This window comes from Corvus brachyrhynchos, unplaced genomic scaffold, assembly GCF_000691975.1.
Source record: "Corvus brachyrhynchos isolate BGI_N302 unplaced genomic scaffold, ASM69197v1 scaffold9, whole genome shotgun sequence".
Classification (NCBI taxonomy): domain Eukaryota; kingdom Metazoa; phylum Chordata; class Aves; order Passeriformes; family Corvidae; genus Corvus; species Corvus brachyrhynchos.
The window spans coordinates 2,984,425-3,005,085 of NW_008240037.1; the positions used below are offsets into that span (position 1 = coordinate 2,984,425).

Consider the following 20,661-nt stretch of genomic DNA (forward strand, 5'->3'; position numbering starts at 1 on the left):
CTGTAATTATATGTGAATGTCAATGTATTACATTTTGAGTAGTGAGATGGAAATTTTGTTGTAATTGTTTCTTCAGCCAATAGTTCTGGTTTATTAAATTGCTAATAGTTGTCTTCTAGAGGGAGAAACAAACATGCCCTGAGAAAGAAAAGGAATTATTTCAAAGGTCAGTATTACTTAAGCACTTGTTTCATGCTTACTGCAGACTGGAGTTAGAAGTAATTGGAAAACCTACTGATATTGCAAGTGACAGACCAGAGGAAAAAGCTTGCACCAGAGGTTGTGTCCTGACTCTCCTTGGTGCCTCAAGGAAGTGACTGGCTTGAAAATACACTAATGCTTGATACAATAATTATGGAATGCAATACAAAGACAAGGATTAATCTTGATTTTAGTTTCACTAAGGAAATGCCTGGGAAAAAATCTATACCATGAGAACTCTATAGACAGTATGTGTAAAATGCAACATATTTGTTTTCCTTGAGCATTACTGGCTGCCTATTAAAAGAAATTAAGAGAAACTCTCTTTCCAATGGCACATTTATATTCTCATGCTGCTACAATGTGAAGTGGTTTATGTTTGCAAAAAACAGAAATGGGAATATGATCCTTCTGTAGAGTTCGAATTTCACCTGACCGTTGAATTGCACCATTGTTATTTCATTCATATGTAGTAACCCTAGTAAAGGTTACCTGAGTAGTGATACCATGAATTTTGCAACTTTCTTCTTTTTCTGATTAAATTATAGATGCTTTTTAATCAAGGCAAATAAAGCAAGCCCTAAAAGAAAAAGACAAACAAAACAAAAATTTAGGAAAGTTTATCATCCATCAGTTATTTTTGTCTGATCATTCTTCTATTTAATTACTGTATTTATTATGTAAAATATTTATTTTTGATCTAGATATCTCCATTCATCACATTACACAAATTTAGGCACCAAACAATATCAAATTATTAGCATAAACTAGCTTCTTATTCCATTACTCCCTGTCTTGTATTTTATGTAGGAAAAGGCATAATTGCACAGTAAAGCATAATTATAGGATAAGAGAAAAGTGTGAAGAGGCAGATTATTTGAAATAAGATAAATATTTAATAGTGAAACAGAAAGAACAAAAGGAAACATGTCTTGGGACAAGTGAGCAGAAAAAACCTAATAAAGATACTTCTAGCAAGGCGTCCTGTGATCTGCTGAACTTTCTCTCTCTTAAATATATACTTTTCTATATGAATAGATTATTCCCGAGACAAATAATGCATAAATTTTACTACCATGACTTCTTCATTTTGATGCATATTCAGCTACTTCTTGGCTGTATTATTTTGGAAATATTGAAAATTTTATTCAAATGGAAAAATAATCCCTTTCAGATCCTAGTTTTCAAAACTTCTCAGGATTAGTCTGTCTCTGTCTAAATTTCTGGTTTCGAGTAGTATTAATATAATTCTGAAAACTGGATAGTAAGAAATCTTATGAAATTTTGCATGAAGTAATTAGTGTCTCCATTTGAAAAATATCTTTGAAGAAATAACCTTATTTCATTTCTTCTGTCCTCTCCATGGCCACATCCTCCAGGGGAAGATCAAAACCATTTTTTTAATTTTGCCATGGTTTGTGGATTCAGCTAGTACTGCACTTGAGGAATAGATAGATCGATTTTGAAGAATTGAATTAGTTAAGATACTTCAAAGCATGGATGCCAATTTAGATTTAGATGCAGAGCATGTGCTGGGAGGCTGGTTTCCTCTCATGAGTCCTTGATATTTCTTGTCATGACATCATTCTGTGCCTCCCCTTGAAGGGCATGATCCCTGCTAGGGAGAGAGGGAAGGGAAGCAAGAATGTGACAAGATTATAAGCACAGAAGCAGAACTGTTTCCACTTTGCAAAATTATCAAAGAAATAAAAATAGCTTGTGCGCATTGCCAAAAAGTCTTACTGGATTTAAGAAGTGAGAGAAGTAGCTCTAAAATGGTTTGATTTCTCTGGTGAATTATGTAAGTACTTTAGTATATTTGATTTCAGTATATTTTGCACATTTTTATCAGATGAAAATTTAGCCCTGAGTCTCTTTGACCCGCAATTTTGATAAAGTGAAATAATTAGAAAATTAATTAAATGTTATTAGCTTAAGCTTACACAGGTCTAATTCCTCTTGCAGTCATGTGAAAGGAGTTTTACATTTCCATTTAGTTTCAGAAGAATTTTGACCTATTTTTCTAGAAAATATCATTACTGAAGGTTTGTTAGGAACTATAACCTTTGAAACAGTTTTCTTTTTAAAATATCATCCTCAAATTTCATAATGCATTTTGATTGTTCCATAAAAAATGTCTTTGATATTTCTCTTAAAGCAGATCAAGACAGATACAGAAGTAGATACTTCTTCAACTCAATTTATTTTAAAATATTAGGTAAACATCAATATTTGTCTTGGAAAGGAATCAATTTTTATTGATAACTGTATTTGAGAAGATGCAATTTTTCAGTATGTATTTTTTGCTATTAGATCCAGTTAATCAATATGTGAATTACCTTCCTGGCTGTTTAAATGATTAAGAATTTGTCATAAATTACATGGACTCTAGCTGGAAAGTCTGTCACAAGTCTGTGCAGCAATGTGGTAATCTTTGTCATTTTTTTTTCTCACACATTTACATCTGTTTTAACTCAGAACCCAAATCCAAATGTAATTGATAAAAGCAGATGAAGGGTGAAATTAAGAGATCAGAATCTGTTTAGTATTTCTGAATTGAGATTTAAGATGTGATCTCTTTGGGCCAGTCTGTCAGTCTGGTCTCCTGACCTCCTGGCCTAAAGTACAGTAACGTCCCTGTTAATTTTCCTGTTCTTACATCCCTTTGAGGACAAGACCAAGCTGTTACAGTGGTAGAGTTTGAAGATCTCATTTAATTCCAACTCCAGGACCAGCTGTCCGGGTGACATACACCTAAGGGCAGTTCCATTATTCAACAGATTTAGTTACTTCTGCAAAGAAAATATGCCTTACAGGGTAAGGAGACAGGTTTTCAGGAACTATCTTGTGGCATAATTCCTTTTTAGTAACTGTAGATGTGTGAACTGTATTTATACTTTTTAGCTAGTCCAAAATACTCCAAAGGTATCTCAGAGGCCATGTCATTCTCTCCTCTTTGTGGTCTCTCCTTGAAATATTCTATTCCCACATGACAAAAATTGTGATATTTTTGTGGTTATTAATTTATTAGTATGTCTGAGGAACAGAAAAGGTTTATACAGAGTTCTATGGAAAATTACATTTTTATGGAGAACTGGCCTCTAGCTAACTGTACTTTCATTCTTCTCTCTAGAGAGGAAACTAAAGATGGGATCTTCTTTAGACTATCCCTTTCACAGCTCGTGTTACCATGCACTCTCCAGCTGTAAGCAGAGCAGATGAAGTTGTTCTGATTGTGTGAATGAACTTATTTGGCCTGAGCAGAAGCATTTGCCCAAGATCAGGACAAGGAAGGCAAGCTAAGGGGCAATGCTATGGCAAAAACTTGGGATTTCCTAGCACAGTCAGGGAGTCAGAGACTGGAAGACACTGGAGGACATCTTGAGTCTTAAATATCAACCAGATGTTACAACAGCCACCTGCAGAATTGTTTTTTATTCTTCCAGTCATATGGACAGCTCCTGCTGCAACTTGGGAATTACAGGCTGTTACCTACTGTTTGCATATTTTAGTTTTATTCCCTTTGGTTTCAGTTCCTGTTCATATCTCTGCCATTATTTTGTTTGCTTGCTTTCCTGCTTGCAGTTCAATGCACTTTTCAAAGCTGCTTCATTTTGCTGGAAAGAAGACCTTACTGTTTCCCAGAAAATGGAGGAATGCATTTCCTGTGTTTATACTCACAATGTTATTTTGACATAAAGACAGGTGTGGCCCATGTTGCTGGTCCAAAACTCTGTAAAGGAGGTGGTAGCAATCAAAGCACTGAAGGAGAGCACTCACACTTACAGAATACAGACCCAGAAAACTCTAGATTCTACTGTATGAAAGTGTATCATTCAGCTCTCCACAGGGATTGCTATTTGTTTGTCAACCCAAGTGGCTGTGATGTCTGTCTTTTCCCATTCCAGTTGATTTACCAGGAAAACAGATTATGCATTATGTAGCTGAGGCCAATTATCTGTCGTGTTGTCATGTTGTCTCTGACTTGTCCCTCTCAATTTACTGCTTCTTTTTTTTATACTTAGTTTGTAACTTCCTTTGGAAAGAAAACATATATTTTTGTGCTTTCACACAGTAGGATGAAATATTAGGCCTTGAGGTAGGGTTACTAGTGCAAATTTATAAAAATTATTTAATATATAATAATTTTTTCTTTACATGAAGAAAGCATAAGCATAAGCACATAGCATAAGGACTGAAGGGAAAGTTTTATTATTTTCACTTGTATCAGCCAAAGACAATGCTCAGTACATTTGACCTCAATGAGAAAGTATTTCCAAGTATTGTACTGCTGATGGCAAAACTTTCCATGGGTTAGGGATGACATATTTGGGTTTATTAATATTTTAAAACTACGTAATACTTTCTGTGTCAAGTTTTGATAGTTTAGGTTTTTTTCCCTTCAAAATAAGTTTATTAGTGGACTTCTAAGCCTGACTGACTTTTGAAACAGACATCTGAAGTCAGACACCAAAGTCAGGAGAGAGGAATCCCAGCTATATAAATTGTTAATTTATCCTGGATGAGGAATCTCCTTGTATTTAGGTATCATGATGCAGATTACTTACTGGAATTAAAGTTCCTAAAATTGTAAGCATTCTTGGTATCTAGTTTAGCAAAATTTACTGCAAGGGGCTGACTTTTTGACATGGTTAGCCTTGCCACATAACAGGTCTGTTGGAAAGTATGATGATGCACATTTCTCATGTGTGTCTCAATGTGAATTTTTTTCTTGATTGAAAATAGTGCAGTAGGCGCTAGAGGTGTGGCCACCCCGTCCTTTTGAGCTATGGGCAATCATTTATGACACTTCTGCTACCATAGAAGCATATTTCAACTCAACAGAAATTGAGCTCATGGAGAAAGCTATTGAATCATTCATATGTTGTTACTCCTAAGAGATTTGCCAATGCAGTTGAGACTTCTGGGAACATTTTTCAGTCCCTCAGAGCAGTAGTTTTATTCACATACTTTGAAACCCTGACTGCATCCACAATGTGATCCCATTGTCTGTACTTTTAATAGAGCCCCAGTGTAAACTAACGTTCTCCACACCACATGCCTACATATTATCATAAGTGAAGAAACCAGAGAGCTGTTGAATTTCTGCTGCTGTTTTCAGAATATCAGAATCAGGTTCTTTTAGATAGAGCATATGAGGAAGGTTAAGTGTCTAGTACCAAATTTACTTTTCTGAAGATATTTTACATTATCTGGGATTTTAATTTAGAAAATTAAACAGACAGAGCAATATTCTGAAACCACAATGCAAGTACAATATAGTGATCACACTGTACAGGGAAATCACATAATGAACATAATTCCCTTACCATTCTCTGTATGCAAACTGTCATCGCACTGGACATTCCTGGTTGCTGGAAGAGAATGCATAGGTTGAGGAAAGCGTAAACCTGTTGCTCTCTTCAAAATCACGTTTGCTATTTGTTCAGTATCTATAATTGTTGGGTTGAGCCATATATACAGCTCCCCCATGCTGATCCGTCTGGCTCAGGAAGATAAGGCTTTCTGTTATTTTAGGGAAGTCCATTTACATGACCAGTTGACCCTCAACTGACACAGCCATTTATGTACAATAAAGGCCACCCACTGGTCCCCTTGGTGTTGAGGTAAATTCAGCTTCCTATATGATAGCTGTGGCTACTTCAAGAATTCTTTTTTAAGCTTCATGGCTTTTTCATCCTTGTCTGTTATTTCATGGTAGAAGTTCATTGATCGATCACACAGACTCGGCAATATTGCAAATTACAGAAAATATTCTTGGAAGAACAAAAACGACATGTTAAGCAATTTCTAAATGCATTTCTCCCTTTTTCCTTAACAAGTGCAGTTAGCCACATTCAGATAATAAAGAAGAAGCTTCTAAAATTCACGACTTTGGTCAAGTCTTCTGGAATACAGAAGTCCTAAATGAAAATTTCATCAACCAATAAAAAAAATTATAATACTGCACAGAGGAAAGGTGAAGAAGGCATCAGTCATATGAATAATTCCATCCATTACCTCATTAGTTCTCTGATAAACAAAACAAAGATTTGTTTTTAAATGTTTTATAAAGATATCCATGAAATACTATCAAGTTATTACAGAGGGGGTCTTCAGAGAATAATTTAAAAGAAATTAAACTTCTAATTTATATTCAAAAATTAAGATACGTGTAAGTTCTTAGGCATAATATTATCTGAAGATCTAGTGAAGACTGCATGCACATATGTTCATACAGTTTTACATAAGGTATGCAATAACAGACAAAATTTTTTTAAATCTCCACATGATTTGTAGAAAAAATTAAGATCAAGTTGAATAGCTCCCTGAGGCAAAAGAGAAGATGAAACTTTGAAACTCAACATGATCAGAGGGCAAGGATGTTTTCATGTATTTCTATTTCAGCAGTTATGGGCTTGCTTGTCTGTGTGTATAAAGTGCAAAGATGGGTAGCTTTTTTATACTCTCTATTTTTGCAAAATTTCCTCATTTGGTTCTCATGCCTTATTTTTCTTCCATCTGAGACAGTGTTTTGATATGATTACAATGCTTGGGGGTTTGGTTTGTTTGAAGTTCAGGGGCATTTTTTTACTTTTTTTTCCATAAAGGTCTAAAAGGGGGTAATGAACACTGAAATGCTGTCATTTTAAGAATTTAAATACATAAATACACATTGCTTTCTTAGGACATAAGGCATAGATATTTCACTTTAAATAAAAATGACTTACTCATAACATTGGTAATAAAATTTTAAATAATAAAGACTGGAAATGGAAATTTTAGGCAAGACACACCTTTACAGAATATTGAAAACCAATTGATTCAAAAAAGATGAGCAGGATAAGAGGTGCTGCAAGGTGTTATCTTCAGTTCTGTTATGGGAACTGATTTTCTTGCATGCCAGTAGTGCTAAAATAGATAATTACCTACATAAATATCTTTAGGACTTTTAGTAATATGATGGTTATATGCTAAATATAGTGCAGGCAGCAAGCCTTTTGGTGCACCAAGTCAGATTTCCAGTTCATCAAGCAGAGACACTACAGGGTGCTCTGCCGAAGTTTATTGAAGCATTCATTCCCTCTCCAAACTGGTTTAGCACCCAGTGAGGGATTTTTCCTGCCAGATTACCCACAGACTGTTTACAGACAAACTGTGAGGTAGCTGTGGTACATTTGAGAGAGCTGAAGCTGGGCTGAGCTGTAGGTGCATGGCTACAACCGAGACAGAGCTTTATGGGCAGCTAGGATGTAGACGTTGGGTGGTAACAAGATTCTCTGCAGAAGACCCTCTCACTACTTTGTTTCTTATTCCTGGGATTCTTTAATTTCTCCTTGTCACAGCCTTTGTCAAACAATATAAATTTACAAGTACTAAGCTAGCTGTCTGCCTGAAACAGATATATCCCACATATTTTTTTGTGATGCCTCTATACTAAATACATTCCAGACAATTATCTTTTTGTGCAGACATGGATTTTAAGGCTTCAGACTGAGAGGATTGTGTCTCTAAATCAAAGTTTGTGCAGTTTAGCATGATTGCTGTAATTAGCAGTTTTCTTCACTACACTTAACTAAGTCCCACTGCTTTTGTTACAAGTGGAAAAGCACATGCATTCCCTAGAGAATGGAGAACTAATGAGGTATTTTCTGCAGGATTTATGTGACTGTTATAGTGTGAGTCTAGCTTTTTATGGGGTCTAAACATATCTGGTGAGAGTATTTAAGTCTGTATGTGTGCATTTCCAATTGTGCATGAATTTCACTAAAATACTGCCTTAGAAAGATAATTTTTATTTTCTCTCTCCTTCATGTGACTCCATCATATCTTGTGGTGGTAGCTTTAATCCTAGCTTTCCTGAACAGAAGAGCTTGAAGTTATCACGTACACTCTGTCCTGAACATTGTCATGTCTGTTTATTTAGTTATCAGTAGACACAGTGTCGTAAAAGGGGACAGATGTAACATTGAATTGGTAGTAATGTAGTAGGATAATGAACTTCAAACAGAAACAGGAGCTCTGCAGCACCTCAAAGGCAACTAGAGTTGTTTGAAGTGTAACTTTTGTCTGAAACACTGGACCTGGGTTGGCAAATATGATTCAGTTTTCAAAGTGGCAGTCACACTTCAAACAAGCCCAACTGTTTCTGAAGTATGTGTCTGAAGATTAGGTAGCAAACCTTCCTCTGACACAGCCCTGTAGTAAATATCTTAAATAGAACTTTAAAAAATAAATAAATCTCTGCGTTTGTCAATTTTGCTTTTTCTGCTTTTTATGGAGAAACATGGATAGTGTTCAGTGGAGTCATCTGAATTATCTGAAAAATGAACAAAACTTACCCATAGTTCATATATTGTGTAATGTTTATGTGAGGTAATCATACACCTACGTGGATAGGTCTGGTAAAACATGCAACAAAACTCATGGATGTGCATGCATTTGTCATCAGAACAGATAACTCACCACTTCTTAGAAGTCATGGACTAGGTCCCAATTTTGGGGTACTGTTCTTCTGGAAGTCAAGCTGTTCTTCCGCATTGCACAGCCGCTGTCAGTGCCTGAAGGACTAAATAAAAAATGTGGACAAAGATGCATGAATTGCCCAGGCTCTGAGCAGAATCTGCCTCTGGACCACCTACCTGTCCAGCGGGCAGCTAAAGAATGTATTGCTAATGAGGCTGTATTTTGATGTAAATGTAGTATTTATTGAACACAATCACTGGAGTTCTACAGAGCCCTTGTTTAGCAGTATTTTTTCTTATGTGTTGAACCACTGCTTTGTTTATGATCTGGTTATTAAGCAATACCTCTGCTCAAATTAAAGTGCAAACAAGATCATGTGCCAAAGTCAATAGTATGGATTTTATTTAACAGTAAATGTGAGTGAGAGAGATAGACAGAAATAGGAGGGGGAGAGGGGAGAGTAGAGAGAGAAAGAGATTTCAAAAACCTCAAAGTGTTTTATATCAACTACCCTGTAGTCTTAAAAAAAAAAAATAGATACCAGTGTCTGAATGTTAACGTAATTTTAAGATGTTTTACTATTTCTTTATTTTCAATAAAGGAACAGAGGTTAATAAGTTCTTTGTTAATAAAATCTATGCAATTTCTAATACAGAATACACCCTTCCTTAATTTGGTTTTCTTGGCATCTGTAACTACATTGTATATTTTTCCTCAGGACAAAGTCTATGTCAGTAATTACCAATTCATCATATTTCTTCTGATAAAGAACATCTGTGACTAATTAGCTTGTTTTCACCACTGAAGTTTTTAAATTTCACTGCAATAGTATAGACGAAATGAAAGATTGATGTTAAAAACTTCAGTATCTGAAACAAGGTTCAGTATATATCCCAAGCAAAATTGGGATTCCTTCATGCGGTACACATTTGTACTTTGCAAATATTAGCTAACTCTTAGTTGGACTAACTGGAAAGAGAGCAAGTCAACATATGAAGAAAAAGTCCCATGTTTTCAGTTATCAAACAGAAAGCAAATTTGTGAAATCCATGGCTTAAATTATCTCCAGCACACACATCAAGAAAGTGCTGTGAATGCAGTATCATCACAATTTACACTCTAGGCATCTAAGTTAAAGGATCTGCAAGTGGAATTCACAGCAATGAAGCCAAATATACAGATTCATTGTCATGGACTCAAAAAATGGAAATATCTTCCAAATGTCACTTATCCCACCTTTGTCCATTAAAACAATACCATAAGCCCTCACAGGCACTTGCCTCAGTTGTCAGTGAAAGTGTGTCACCACACTATTCCTTCACAGCCAGGCTTGTTGCTTAATTATTCTTACAGAGGGTTTTCCTAACACTGCCCTGAACTGCTTTGGCAGCAGTTTAACCTTTTTGTGACTCGGGACACCTGTCTTGTTGTCTTCCCCAAGAACCAAACCCCCATACAGCTCCAGCTGAACACTAGCACCTATAAGAATGGGATAATTATGACCAATTTATATTTTATATTTTCAACAATTTTTTTGGAGGGGCAAGGGGGACGACAAGATTATTGCCACCAGGGTTACCAATGATGAAGTGATCCCTGATTTAGGGATTAGTTTTATTTAGGAGTTTTATTTACCTGTCACAGTGAAGCTTTAGTTCTGCTGGGACAGACCAGACCATAAGCAGCCATCTACAGTGCAGAAGAGGTCACTTTCCTAATTGTCTTTATAGAAACCCTATAGAGAAAAACAAAACAGCATTTCAAAGGTGCAGTTCCTTTCAACCCAAAAGATATGAATGGAGCCATGATAGATCAATCACATCCTAAAAGTACATTTATTCACTTTTGCTGCTCTTGGGTGACCAGCTTGGATATAGAAAATCTAATATTTGCATCTTCAACGATCCATTAGCAATTATTCTTGCCAGGAAAAGATCAAATATAGTTTATGGAAAGAGATCAGTTGGTGGAAAAAGTCGATTAGTAGACTAGATTCTGTACAAATCTTCCTCTGAAAAAAAAGAAAAACTCCAACTTTTTAACTTGACGATTTTTTTTGTTAGAATCTAGTATGATTAATATTTTGAAGTTTGGAAGTTATTAAAAATAGTAGAATTAAGCATGTTTGCATTTTTTTCATCCTTCTCTTTTTCTGTAGTTTTACACTGAGTAAATTAATGAAAAAATTGGAAACTGGAAAAGAGCAAAAATCTGGAAAAAAAGGAAAATTTAAAATACTAAATTATTTGATGTTAATTATTTGGTATAAATTGTGAAAGGGTAAAAAATATTATTATACTGTGGAAGGAAGGTTGGTTTCTGAATCAGAACAGGGGACTTGTTGACCTATTAATAATAACTGAATGTGTGATCATGGATAAAATTTACCCAGAGACAATGCTGAGAAAGCAGAGGAGACAAGTGTCAGGACAGTTACGCAAAATGAGGGAGAAGAAAAGGTCATGCTGTATTTTGTCAAGTTTGCCTGGGAGAAAACAACAAGTTGTTCTGTGGAGAAGCAAGGAAAGTAAAGAGTTTGGAAAGTGAGTCAGGGATGCTAAAATTCAGCTAGACTAGGAAATTGGAATTGGCACCAAAATAAGCTGCACATTCCTTATCCAACATTATAATGGAAGACCTATTCTGTTTACTGGTAAGTATGTGTTACTTCTTATAGTCACCCTTCATATATCCTCTCTGTCAGGATTTATTTTAGGTTATTTCTTAGGGCCATGTACTGACCTCAATCTGCCTTATAGTGAGGGCTGTATGTGTGCATTGATGTGCTGAAGCCATTGTACAGTCTGCAAAGCACTTCAATAATTTGCATATTGTCCAGGCTTATTCTTTTTATAGCTTTGTGTTTATTTTAAATTTGTGAGAAAAAAAAAAAAGAAGTAGGATGGTAAGCATGAATTCAGACTCTGTGCTGACTGTGGGAGGTTGTAGTCTTGTATTTCAATGCAGGAATTTATTTTGTGCTATGCTACTGCTCTGTGACCATATCCCATCTTTAATGATATTAATAATTAAATATCTGGGAAAATATAGAACTGATTAATTGGAATAAAATCAATCCCCTTTTCCATAAAATTATTTTTAAAATTAGTCATAATCTGTCATTTTAGACCATATTTTGCTCTTTTTATTTCTCAATAGATGAAAAATTTTCTAAGTGGAGGAGTAAATTATCATCAGTTTTTATGCAGTACAATATTTGATCAATCGAGGCATATTGGTATAAATATCTTTTATGTTAAAAGATGTCACTTGATTATATGTTGTAGTCTGCAACATAGCTGTATGTGCAAATTATTTAGGTACTTTAAGAAAAAGTGAACATAAATATTTATAAAACAAAGGCATTAATTTTTAAATGGACAAAAAGTGGATGGTATAATTCCCCTTATTATGTAGCTGACTCACTTCCATACTACAGTAGTATGATTTAAAGAAAAAATCCCTACAGTCGCAACTAACAACACTTTCATCCCACTTCTGGAAACTGTGCTGCCATAGTACTGCACATGAGTTATACTTCTACAAAAAACAGTCCAGTGTGTGTAGTAAAACATTCTGAATACACACTGTAAGCCAGTCTGCAGTTTCATCCTATACTGTATATAATATTATGAGCTTTTTTAAACTCACGCACCTGAACTACAAATTCAGCTTTATTGTGTTTACAGATGTTTGTATGAGTGATGTTTTGTCCCATCCCTTTTCAGTACTAGTCTGACAGATGTTTAATGTAGACCCTCTGTGCCTCAGTGTTCCCATCAGTCAGGAGCAAAGCACTAAAGACACAATTAGGGTTATTTGAAAGTAACAGAGTGTGTTACTGTCATTCACTGTGATATCTGTTCCAAACCAAACCAATCTAGTTTACATGATCTGCAAGACAAGAGACCTTTAAATTTTCAATCTGCCTTTTTTATGGGGAAAGAAAAAAGACTTTAAGTTCATTCTTGTTCATAAATATGGGAGAATGACTCATTTGGTATAATTGGATTGGCTACATTATAATAAAAATATTAAAAAATATTAAAGAGCTACATTTTTAGAATTATTAAAATTTCTGCCTTTTTTAAGGGAGGGGGGCTGTCAAGTCCTTTTAAGCCTCAAGCTTTATAGCCTGATACTAAGGATTACAAATAAATAACATTGAATTTTTTCATCTACTATCTTGTGCTTGAGATCATTTTTTAAGCTTTTGTCAACTCACATCTCTTACCATAATCTGAAGAGTCTCACAGAACACAGGATATTCTAGATTAAAAAATAAGAAAAATCTGTTATTAATTCTATTATGCCTTTTTTTCCCCCTTTTTCTTCTGTTTTATTGCTACTGTAAGTGTTTTAACAGACCAATACCTGCTGGCTGGACATTATTCTTCAGAAAGCATAAATTTTAGTGATCAGTACACAATAGATAATACAGAACACCAAATTCAAATTATTTAAATAGAGGACATGGGAAATATTAATAAGTCAGCAGATTGCATACTTTATTCAGCAGTTTTCCTTTCAGAATAATTTAACTGTGAAAAAGCCAGGAATGCCAACTGAGCACGTTTTAGCTGGTGGTGATGTAAAATTTAAACTTTTACATGACAATTTTCAAGCTAATTTGGGAAATAATGGAAAAGAGATTAATGTTTGGCTGTTTGGTACTGATTAGGGAGTTATACATGGATTGTTGCTTGTGGTTATATTGCCAAAATCAAATGAATTATAGTCATATTATTATTGCCCTAGATTCAGGTGAAAACTACCATGGCATATTTGTGCCATAACTTCTGTCTGTAGTGTCAGATTTCTCCCTGAAGTAATCCTGTGCGAGAAAATCATTGCCAGAAACTGAGCCATTGCCATAATGCTCATGTTGCTGTGGCGATCCTCTTTGACTTCGAAAATCTGGGGGAATTAATCTTTACATGGCAAATGTGTACTAGCAAAATCAGGCAGATTACATCATGAGTCCTGACAGTGGTTGTTCTTTGTTATCTTTGAATTTATCTAGACTGGCTGTCGCATCAACTAGCATGTAAACAGGTGCATTTAAAGCTTCTTTTTGACTGAATTTTGAAATATAATTTTGAATATTGTGGTACTCTTGTTCTAAAAAATCATGAAAGTAATATGATATAGCTGGCGAATTTAGGTGATATTTCTATAAAATTCAGTTTACAGAGATCACAAAGCTACACCAAAATATTTATATGTATATCCATTCAATATGTTTGAATTATCTTAATCAGATATATGAATTTTATCTAGAATAATCCTCAGTCTATTATTATTTTGGGTTCTTTTCTAGAAGCAAGTTTTGGGGGCTTTTTTTGTGTGTGTATTTTTAATTTTTTTCAGATACTGAAATGGTAATTGAGTGTTTTTCTGTTTGCTCAAAAAAGCAGTTATATCTCTCTTACTCTGGGACCCCAGTCATCATAGTAAATTACTCATTCACAGTAGCAGGCCATGCACAGAGAGACTTGAGATGATTTCTTCTACCCAGAAGGGGATGGCTGAATAAGTAAATATTTGTAAGGCTTAGTTCAAAATCTGATGTAGATTCAACTGATTATTTAAGGAAGGAAATCTTGTTGGAAAGCTACATAATAGTTCTCCATTTGTCTGATTTTGTGTTCAGTGAATGTATTGGAAATATTAATTCTTATAGATATTTCCATGGGCTCTGAAACTCTGAAATGTTTTTCTTTTCTTCTAAGGAGCATTGACTGTGTGCTTCTGTTTACACATGTCAAAATTTCAGTCCCTGCCCACATTTCTGAAAAAAAAAACAAAATTAAAAATGGGGTCTCAAGTCCACTGTGCTACTTAATAACATAGTTTTTAGCCCAGCTGGAGATAAAACACCACAGAGCCATTCACTCAACCTCCCCTCTGTTATCTCCTCTTCTGGTGGAATGGGGAGGGGAATTGAAGTAAAATTTTTTTGTTGAGATAAAAACAGTTTAATAAGGGAAAATAAAGTAAAATAGAATAATAATGGTGAATAATAAGAAGAATGGGAAAAAAACAAGTGGTGTACAATGCAGTCGCTCACCACATGCTGACCAATGCCAGACTCCCCCCCACCTTCCTGAACCCAGATCAGCCGCTCTTCTAGCAACTCCCCCCAGATTACATACTGGGCATGACATTCTGTGGTGTCCCTTTGGTCATTTCAGGTCACCTGTCCCAGCTATGCTGCTCCCTAGTTTCTTTTCTCACTGACAGAGCATCAGAAAAGATAAAAAATTGGTCCTTGGCTTAGGATAAACACAACTTAGCCAAAAACCAAAACATCAGTGTGTTATCAACACCATTCTCATTCCAAATCCAAAACACAGGACTGTAACAGCTACTGGGAAGAAATTAACTCTACCCTAGCTGAAACCAGGACACTCAGTTCTCTCTCTTACATAACAGAAATCTTGTCATTATCTTAGAATCACTGGACAGTGAAGGTTGGAAAAGACCTCTAAAATCATTGAGGCCAATCGTTAACCCAGCACTGCCATGTCCACCACTAAATCATGTCCCTAAGTGCCACGTCCACACATTTTTTGAATGCTTCCAGCGATGGTGATTCCACCACTTCCCTGCTTAGTCTGATTCCTAATATCCAGTCTATTCCTCCCCTGGTGCAACTCTTTGTCTTGCTTTGTCAGTTAATGGAACTCTCACATTGTGACGCACAATCCCACTTCCCTCATTTTAGATGTCTTGCAGACCACTAGGCAACCCAAACCAGTGTTGGTAAATCCTTGATAGTTTGAAACACAGTTGATGTCTCTGTAAGAACCACTGGAAGAGTCACTCTCTTTAAAGAAGAATTATTCCCTATCTGTGCAAGCGTGGTGCGAGTCAAAGTAGCATTCAGTTCTTATTAGAGCCACAGTAGTTCAACGTGATGTGGCCAACCCACATCATACAGTTTTTTGTATAATATACTACTGGTGGCCAATTTTTTTGAAGGGGTGTTAAAAAATAAATTCCAGTGCCTAAAAAATGTGGAAAACAGAGACTAAATCAATTTTGCTTGAATTAATTTGTGGAGAAGTACAGAAAACACTCTACACAAACAACATCATAGTGCAAACTACTCTGATGTTTTTAAGAGAGTAATTCAGAGATTATTCTACAATTATGAAAGTTTTGCTTTTATGTATGAAGAGATCAAATTTTTAGTCCTGAGATCCAAATAGATTTCCATTTTTTTACCCAGGTCCTGTTATAATACATTATTTCAGGGTACACGTCAAACCTAAAGCCTGTGTGCAAATGAACTCTGATTTTGAGCAGTAATGTAACAATGAATGTTTTAGATGACTGACACCAAACCCACGTGTTTAAATCATAGAATCATGGAATCATAGAATGGCCTGAATTGGAAGGGACCTTAAAGATCATTTAGTTCCGACCCCCCTATCATGGGCAGGACACCTCTCACTAGACCAAGTTGCTCTAAGCCCCATCCAGCCTGGCCATTAACACTACCAGGGATGGGGAAAATCTGGCATTCTACTTAGTTTAGAATCAAGGAATATTTATTATGACTTCTCTGTAGCAAGAAAATAAATAGTGAAATCTGTTCAGAATTTTTTTGTATTTTGTCCTGTTAATAAGAGTCAGCAAGAATGAAGTCTGTGTTCTGACAAAATTGCTAAAATAAATCCTTGGTCATTTAAAAGGCATGGAGAATTTCCAAGAACATTTCCAATGAAGGAATAACAAGAAAAGAAAGAAGATACCTTTTATTTTTTCTGCCCATGCACAAATGGATTGGATGAAAACATAACAAATAAAAGGTTAAAACTCTGAGTGAATTGTAGTATATAGTGATTTCCTGTGTTAAATTAATTACATCTAAATTTGTAGGAAAGCGAGTTGGTTAACATAGCTTGTGTTGAATGTAAAATAGAAATTATAAGCCTCTACCATTTTTTTTCCATTCAGAGATTAGTCCATGCACTCATTCCTGAAATGAATTGTGGTTTAATGATGGAAAATCCAGAGGAGGAGATTTTAAGCTGAATCTCCTGTGTCTCCAAAACTGAATTTTAGGTGTTTTTCATTTAGTTTTTATTATTGCTATTATAAAATTTCTACTTTATTTCAGTATTTTTTGGGGGGATGATGAGAGACTGTATTCATTTCAGCTCAGTTTGGACTGGATCGTATTCTGAACAGATGAGCATCAGAGATATGAGATCTCAATTTCTGTGGCATACCCTCAACTTGGAGACTAGTTATGTATGTTTTATGCATATTTGGTCATAAAACATAAATCTTGCCAGGCCTTTCCTGGGAACAACAAACAATGAAAGCAGGATTTCTTGAGCCAGCCCCTAGAGGCAGAAATTCAATGGTAAGAGAGCTGTAGTACGCCTGCCCTGCCCAGTCCTGCTGCCAGCACATCTGGCAGCGCTGCCAGCCTTCCTGTCCCAATGGCATCCCACTCTCTCAGGCACCCTCCAGCCTCTGCTCCAGCTGTATTTCAGCTGCTTCACTGGGGAGGTCCTTGAATTTTTTTATTGCGAACTCTTAGTGGTCCTTTTAGTGGCTACAAATTTCTGTTGAATTGCTTTTCAAGGCTTAATTTCATAGGCCAAGTAGTAAGACAAAAAGAGAAGCAGCTGTTAAGATAGGCTCTGAGATAATGTTTATTCAGATGGCAAAAACAATGCTCTTTCTCAGGTTGTTTATCTTGAAAAAAATTGCAAACATCTTGATGTCGTGGTATAGTATAAAACCAGTGCAATCAGCTGAATAATTTTCATAGAGTTTTAATTCACTTCAGTTCTTAATTAGATTTACTGCCATACAACTTCTACATGAGCTTTAAAACTGCAGTTGTGCCTGTCAACTCCTATTAGTTATGCAACAGATATTACCTTCAGGGCTCCCAAAGTATGAGTGACTGTTGTGGTCACTGACCATGCAAGATTTCTGCTGCAAACAGCAATTCCAAATGACAGTATTCCCTTGATCCCTGTATATACATATGAGGCAATTGCATGAGCAGAGGTCATTATTATGTTATTTATTACATAACTGGGTGTTATGTTAAAACAAAAATATGCTTTGCTTAGTGTAGAACCTGTGGGAAAAAAAATGTTTCCTGGAGCATTGGTCACAGGGATATCTTGGATAAATTGGTTATTTTTAAAATAAGTTTTACATTTAGTTTTGGAAGTATTATTTGGAAGTTGTGAGCTGTTATCCTAGTTATTAATTTATCAAAACAGATGTGACAGAAATAATAATTTGTAAAGCTCTAGGGAAAACTCCATTTTCTTTGAGACTTTCCCTGTAAAAGGCTCATGACATAAACACAAGGAGTAAGGCCCTCTTTCTGCCATCATTCAATTTGGAGAACTCCAAGCTCTTGATGAATGAGCAGTCTCTAGTACTTCAGATGAAGTTGGCCACTTGAGCTACAGACACATGAAGAGGTGACTGCTTGTTGTAAATGCTTGCACTGCAGGTGTGTCAAAAGCACAGAGAAATTTCAGAGAGCAGCAGCAGCAGCAGCAACTGAATAATTAATAGGCTTGAAAGGACAATGTTGGCCACTCAAGTAACAAGGTCTAAAACACTGGACACAGGTAGCCCAGCTAAGGTAAATGCTAATAGATATTATGAATATAAGCTGAAGGTATTTGGAGGCTGAAAAAACATTACATTAGACATGGGACTCTCTGAGAGCAGAAATTTGAGTAATGATTTGCTTAAAAGTAAGGGAAAACAAGCTGATGACCAGACAAAATTACCCTAAGAATAAATTCCATGCTGCTCAACAAGTTAGTAGGAGCTTCATTACTTCGTTATGTGAGATTATATTGACCAAGGCACTAGGGACTGTACTGGTAGTAGGCTTGCCTTGGCACAGCAAAGATGTGCAATTTGATAAACATATCTTTTTCTGTTTCCAAGGAAAGCAAAAAATGCATGTCACCAGACTGGTTTGCCTTACTGTAGTTCAGAACTTGAACTGTAAGTCACCAGATGACATTTGTTATCCTTTCCACCACCTGTCACCCATCCGGATGCCCAAGCATATGCCAAAATGTCTATTTTAATTCCCACTGAAACAATACAAAGAAATGAGAAAACATAAACAGCAAAAACATACTCCATAGATTACACTGAAAGTTTATTCTGTAAGACTCTGAAAGTATTACAGACACTAATCCATGTGTATGGACATTAGTAACAAGGGCTCCACCCTGTAGGGCTATAGAGAAAAATGTGTTTATGTGTGGTTTTGTGCTTCAAAATCCATATTCAATGTGAGTTGAGACCATTGGCTTTCTATTAACAATGATTTTTCATTCAGTATGTAATATGACTTATAACCTTAAGGACAAGAGATTTTAAAAAATATCTGAACAGAATAACACTGCTGGACTGGTGTTTCTGCATCCTAGCTTAAGACCTACAGGCAGAGGTTTTAATGATACTTTTGAAAAGCAAGGGAGTAGTGTTATGATATAAATCTCGTTTTCAAAGCTAAGGTAAGGGTTTTAACATCAAAGTATACTGTGTAGTCTTAAATGTACCTGAGCACTAGGAGGTAAAAAGCTAAGACTGATTAGGAGGTATGACACAAAACATCATGATATGGTTCATGTGATCAATAGCCAGTGTCTAAATCTGTTGAGGATATCAGAACAACGCTTTCTTTCTTACCATGCAATTTGAATGGAGGTCTACTGTGCCTCCAGTTCCAGCTGCAGAAAAATGAAAAAAAATGCACCCTTAGTTACATGTTGTCAGAATATCACTTGAAATTTATTTTAATAATGTTTAATATATAATAACATATACTGTTAACTATTTAAAAACTTGACTAAAACAGACCAAGACAAGGAATACCCACCAAACTTCTGTTGAACAGTTATTTAGTTCAGATAAAAGCTACTTTCTGCAGCTTGAGGAGAAGCAGCAAACCAAGCCCTTTTGACATCATTGTTAGCTTTTGTCTTAAATAAATAGATTTAGTGTCAGCTTCATCCTTCTGACTGATAAGATAAACCACCTGGACATGTTTTTTTATTGGACTGCTTTCTCTTGGAGTGCAGTTTAACTGCCTGATTGTGGGCTGGTGGGCTCTTAAGCCCTGACTGTTTTGGTCAAACTGAAATTAACCTAATATTTTAAAATATGTATACATCTTTGTTAACATCAATGCTGTTCAAGACATTTTTTTTTCTCAAAATATGATCACAAATTTAAAGGTTTTTCATCCTTTACCTTACTGTTTTTGTGAGACATGTAGAATCTTTCTGCTGTAAAGGATAAAATTAACCACTACAATTTAGTATATCTTATGCCTGTCAAAAGTAAACACATATGAAGTGAAGCCTTTTCCTTATTGAAATTAATGACAACTCTATGACTGCCCTTTGTATAGACAAAAATTTATGTGTATTGTTGAAGAGTTACAGCAATGGTAAATGCAAGACATTGTAATAGAAATTTTGACAACTTAAAGATGTTTTTCAGAATACCTATTAGTTGCATGCATAAAACTTAATATCAGGAGCAGCTTAAAATCCAGTTTCATTTTATGTTAATTCATAGGAAACTCATTCCAACTACAAAATATTGTTCTGAGTCATCACAGCCTTTCACTATAACGACCAAATACATTTTAATAGTTAAGTTCAATATCAAGTAGAGTATTTTTTTCACAACTCATATATTACTTATGTTATTCTGATATTAGATAGATTTTAACTTTTTTCTCACATGCTATATTGCAAAGGTTGCCTTATAGAGTGGCAAGAACGCTCCTAAGTGGGTATGTTGAGTTGGACTTCATTATGTGTGAAATGTGGTGTCTCTGTTGCTATGAAATTGGCCAGTTCTGTTCTTCTTCTGGTGTGGTTCTGATAACTTATGTATGGGAGATGTTGCCATCATTTTGACTCTTCTTTTTTTCAAACCTTTAATCAGTAGTCACTTTTTATTACCTATGTC

General features: G+C 35.4%; 1 protein-coding gene across 10 annotated transcripts in view; it reads left to right on the forward strand.

Annotated features, from left to right (window-relative positions):
• The window catches only part of PPFIA2 (PTPRF interacting protein alpha 2), a 296,329-nt gene that overhangs the window by 156,315 nt on the left and 119,353 nt on the right, over positions 1–20,661 (forward strand). The window lies entirely within an intron of this gene.